At 39.4% G+C, this 5,583-nt stretch overlaps 1 long non-coding RNA gene across 1 annotated transcript; it reads left to right on the top strand.

The window, feature by feature from the left end:
* Positions 1 to 3,309: 3,309 nt before the first annotated feature.
* LOC124871821 lies at positions 3,310 to 4,233 on the top strand. Its single transcript, XR_007039121.1, has 2 exons — positions 3,310 to 3,680; positions 3,788 to 4,233. It is a non-coding gene; the product is annotated as an uncharacterized LOC124871821 (long non-coding RNA).
* Positions 4,234 to 5,583: the final 1,350 nt, after the last annotated feature.

Genomic DNA, 5,583 nt, shown 5'->3' with positions numbered 1-5,583 from the left:
TTTATTTTATTATAATGAGCTAAGAATTTAATATGAATTCAATTATTTCACAATTTCATTGTCACATTAAATCAGTCAGTCATTTTCTACTGCTTATTCCATAGTGGGTCATGGGGAAGCTGGTGCCTATCTCCACCAGTCTATGGGCAAGAGGCAGGTTATGCCCTGGACAGGTCACCAGCAAGTCACAGGGAAACACACAGACAACCATGCACACACTCATACACCTAAGGGCAATTTAGAGAAACCAATTAACCTAACAGGCATTTCTTTGGACTGTGGGAGGAAGCCATGCAAACTCCATGCAGAAAGACCCCTGGCTGGGAATTGAACCCAGGACCTTCTTGCTGCAAGGCAACAGTGCTACCAAGTGCACCACCATGCAGCCACTTAATACAAGCATTATTTGTATTTTTTTGTTTTTTTTGCAATGATTATGAATATGAGAGTATATTATTGATATTAATATATATATATATATATATATATATATATATATATATATATATATATATGTACTTATATGTACTTGTATTTATAGTATAGTGTAGATATATGTGGAGATATGTCGAGATATATGATGAAACTCAGCTATGCTTATCTATAGCATAAATGGGGACTCGAACTTCGGACTCGCACATACAGTGACTTCAGACTCAAACAGACTTTAGGCACTCAATAAATTTTAGACACAACTCGCGATTTGAGACTTGTGAACTATTTTTAATTTTAATTAGGCCCAAGCAGGTAGGCCTGCAAGGGCCTATTGTAATTGCTCGGTTTAAGGTAGGCCAGCAAGGGCCTATTGTAATTGCTCCGTTTATTTATTTATTGTTCAGGCGACAAATGAATTGCCTTTTTTGCGGCTTTAACATATTCAAAAACTCACCAAACTTTACCCAAAATTGTCTCCCTAGTGAAATTTAAGGTTTTTAATGGAATTGAAAATGGGCGTGACCAAACGGCTCTACAGCGCCCCCTAAAGTGAGATAGGCCAAATGGTAAGTCCTAGAAAGTTTAAATTTGGTACATAGCTAGATCTCCCCAAATCATGAAAAAAAGTCTCTTTGGGTATGCCCTAAAACCAACAGGAAGTCGGCCATTTCGGGTCAAAGGGTCATTTTTGGACATTTTTCACTTTTCATACATGTCGAACTTTAACAAACTCCTCCTAGGAATTTTGAGCTACCGATTTCATATTTGGTCAGTATGTAGTTAAGGCATTGGGGATTAAAAGTTATCAAAATTTTGAGTTTTTGAGCATGTTGCAGGGGCGAGACCAGGCCTCAAATTTAGACTTCTCGCCGCGAATTTCGAACAGCAATAACTTTCACATAAATTGGCTGAAATACACCAAACCTGGTATTATTGAACCCTCTCAGGTCACCAAATATCCTATGGGGTCAAATTATGACATCATCAAAGCCACGCCCCCTGAGAACAGGAAGTCACTTTTTTCACTTACAATCGTGCCTCTCTGACCATCTTGACCCATTCAACTTGAAACTGTGTCAGAAGACAGATAACTAGTGGGTCAAACTTCATTTGAAGCACAGTAGCTTTTCATAAAAGGGCGTGGCCATGGTGGCGTGGCGAAGTTGGACGTCACGCCATGGCCATACGTTCGGCTTTAATTTCCACATACATCATCTGATCTGCACCAAATTCAATGTGATTGATCCTTGTCCAGTCCCCAACAGAGATCTGATCAGATATTTGGTGGGCATTCCCTAATTTGTCCACAGCGCCCCCTAGAAAATTATAAAAAATCAGCCCCAAGCCATGCTTTGACCGAGGATTATGAAATTTGGTACACATATTTCACTTCTCAAGACCTACAACTTGGAGCGTTGGTCCAAACCCAACAGGAAGTGGGTTATTTTGGATTAAAGTTGCCATTTTGACCCCAGATTTGCACTTTCTAGCCTCCATATCTGAGCGAATTCCTCCTACAGCTTTTGACTTAGAGACTTGAAAATCACTCAGTATACTCTTAAGGCACTGGGGATCAAAAGTTATCAAAAGCTTTTTGATACATGAAAGCGTGTGGGCGTGGCAACGCCTCAAAATATGACTTCTCGCCATGAAAAATGAAACTGTTATAGTTTCTACAAGGAAAGTCACAGAGACATGAACCTTCTGGGATTTATCCATATGATGACTGGAACAATATTCAATGGTCAACTGCTGACATCATTGAAGCCCCGCCCCCTGAGAACAAGAAGTGTAATGTTTCACTTAGTGTGGCCCATATTTGATCTCCTTCACCTAATCAACTTGAAACTGCCTCCAATGACAGATAACACGATGGTCTAACTTGGTCTCCAGTACTGACAGGTGTAGCCGTGGCAGTGTTGCGAAGTCTGATGTCACGCCATGGCCATACGTTTCGCTTTAACTTCCACATACATCATCTGATCTGCACCAAATTTAATGTGATGAATCCTAGTCCAGTCCCCAAGAGAGATCTGATGACATATTTGGTGGGCGTGGTCTAATTCGTCCACAGCGCCCCCTAGAATATGTAAACAAATCACCCCCAAGTCATGCTTTGACTGAGGATTATGAAATTTGATACACATATGTAACTTGTCAGGACCTACAAAAAAGTATCTCGGAGCATTGGTCCAAACCCACAGGAAGTCGTCCATTTTGGATTGAATTTGTTATTTTGTCCCCGAATTTTCCCTTTCTAGCCCGCATATCTGAGCGAACTCCTCCTACAGCTTTTGACTTAAAGACTTGAAAATCACTCAGTATACTCTTAAGGGATTGGGGATCAAAAGTTATCAAAAGCTTTTTGATATATTAAAGCATGTGGGCGTGGCCACGCCTCAAAATATGACTTCTCACCATAAAAGATGAAATTGATATAGCTTCTACAAGAAAAGGTGCAGAGACCTGAAACCTTCTGAGATTGATCTGCCTCTGGCCTTGAACAATATTCACTGATCAGATGCTGACATCATCAAAGCCCCGCCCCCTGAGAACAGGAAGTGTCATGTTTTCCTTTAGAGAGTCAATTTTTGATGTTCTTCACCTAATCAATGACTGTTCCAAGTAACAGATAACATGATGGTCTAAGACAGTCACCAATACTGACTGGTTTGGCTGGAGGGTGTGGCTGTGGCGGCGTGGCGAATTCTGATGTCACGCCATGGCCATATGTTTGCCTCTAAATTACACATGTATGGTCCAATTCACTCCAAAATAAATATTGTTGATCTTTGTCAGCCCCCAAACACCTCTATTGGATTACATTGAAATTTGGATCAACAGCGCCCCCTAGGACATTTCAAGGGCTATATCTTTCTTATACATCATCCGATCCACTTGAAATGTAGTATACATGATCATGAGTTAATGATGGACATTTTGACAGTCAATTGATGACATCAGTTTAGCCCCGCCCACTAAGAAACAAATGAGTATAGCTTCCATCAAGAAGGTCGATTTACTCCGAAATGAATATGGTTGATCTTTGTCAGCCCCCAAACACCACTATTGGATTACATTGAAATATGGATTAACAGCACCCCCTAGGATATTTCAAGTGCTCTATCTCCCTCATACATAATCGGATCCACTTGAAATGTAGTATACATCATCAGGGATCAATGCTGAACATGTTGGCACAGGCAATTCATGGCATTGTTTTAGCCCCGCCCACAAATAAACAAGTGAGTGCAGCTTCCATCTGGAAGGTCCGATTTACTGCAAATTTTGAATGTTTCTCGCCAGACCAGAACTCTGCATGACCGAAGATCATATGACATGTCTCTCACAGTCCCCCTTAGTGGCAACAATTGGAAGTGAACAGCGGCCTCATTGGTGGCGTGCAGCCGGCGATGCCAGGCTCCCGCGATCTCTGCACAGGCCGAGTTGCGCTGAGGTGCGAAGGATGCCAGGATCTGCTGGAGGTTTCTTCTTGTTAAAGAACAGTTCTCCTTTCTGTCGCATGCATTCTCAGTATGAGGGATTGCTGCAAGTCACTGACTTAATGCCATCAGCTAGGTTTGCTTAGAAAACCACTGTTGATTAGCTAGGATCAATTTGAAATGTTTGTAATTCACTTTGAATCTGTCTGTATGATTTGACTGAATTAATGGTGTATTTCTGTAAATAATTGTGTGGGGTTTCTTATATAACGTGCCTTTTGACCCCACCTTTGTTGTGATGCAGTTTACAAATAAACTGAATTAAATTGAAAAATAAAAGAAAGAAATGTTAAAATGACGAAAAACTTCAGCAAATAAAAATGCTTAGACATGATAGAAATGTTTAAGCAATCTTTAATCTTTATGGTAAAGATGCAGTGGACATTCATATTTTTACTCCTGATTTAAAGGAGCCAACCACCACTGAGGCTTCCAGTCAGTTGGTTCCAGAGCATATAACCTAAATGCTGCATCTCCTTGTTTAGTTCTGGTAAAGGGAAGAACTCTGAAATGTATTTAGGCCCAAGGCAATTCATGCCTTATCAACAAAATTAAATTCTATAATTTCTCAAACAGAGTTTCATTGCAGTGATTTAAGGACGGTGAAATGTGATTGTTTTGGTGTAGGTCAGGAACCGGGCAGCAGATGTTTGGATGAGGTGATTGATTTTTATTTTTTACAGAAACCTGTACACCGTTATAGAAATACTGAAAAGAAAAGCATGCAAAAGCTTTTTTCTGTTTTTATAGGAAACCTCGTTATTCAGGCAATGCCCGTTATAGTATAGTATGTAGTATATAATACACTACTTTGTGTTTCAATGCATCAATGAGAAAAAAATTACTGAAGTGCAATGGTTTTAATTCATAAAACACAATGGTTTTTTGGAAAAAAGTGCAACTAATTCCCCAGTAAACCCTTTTGAATACAAAATAATAATACAAAATGCTACAAAAACATGTTTTATGTCCTCAATAATGCATCTTCTCTTTCAGGTGAACAAAATATCTTATTAAATTATAATAGGATTATAGAGACTTTTGACACACTTATAGGGGTTATATGTAGCAATATTTACATTATGATAAACACTAACTGCATAATCACACCTAATGGTAATAACCTCAGCAACCCAGCAGGTGGCAGGACTGTTACTTTTTCCTTCTTTTCCCAAGATCATGCCTCTGACTGTGATGATAAACTATTTTTTTGGGGTTTAAAGGGGACATATGCTTTTAAATCCTTCTTTTTTACACTTAAATCATTAGGTTTTGTTCTATATAAAGTGGAACTGCAATGCTTTGGTCTGACTTCTTTGTAATTGTAGCACCACAGGCTCTTCTTTTAACCCTGTTCTGAGGTACATCTGAGAGCAAATTGTTTTGGTGCGGTCTCTTTAAATGCTACTGAGGCATTTATTTAAAGGCTAAAAAACTGAATTTTGCATATGTCCCTGGGTTTAATAAATAGTTCAGGACTCTCATTTTCAGAAGTGTTACAGCTAGTCCAAGTGTATCACCGTTGCATGTCATAGCCAGTTTGAGATTGAGTACTGTCTTTATGAACGTTGGATCACTACTATAACTATAGATCCACTGAAAGCCATCTGAGAGACACATGAAGGTGTCTAAGGTGAATGTGCTA

The sequence above is a fragment of the Girardinichthys multiradiatus genome, chromosome 7 (assembly GCF_021462225.1).
Source record: "Girardinichthys multiradiatus isolate DD_20200921_A chromosome 7, DD_fGirMul_XY1, whole genome shotgun sequence".
Taxonomy (NCBI): Eukaryota; Metazoa; Chordata; class Actinopteri; order Cyprinodontiformes; family Goodeidae; genus Girardinichthys; species Girardinichthys multiradiatus.
The sequence above is the reverse complement of the archived record's forward strand: the minus strand, read 5'-3'. Positions and strand labels throughout refer to the sequence as shown.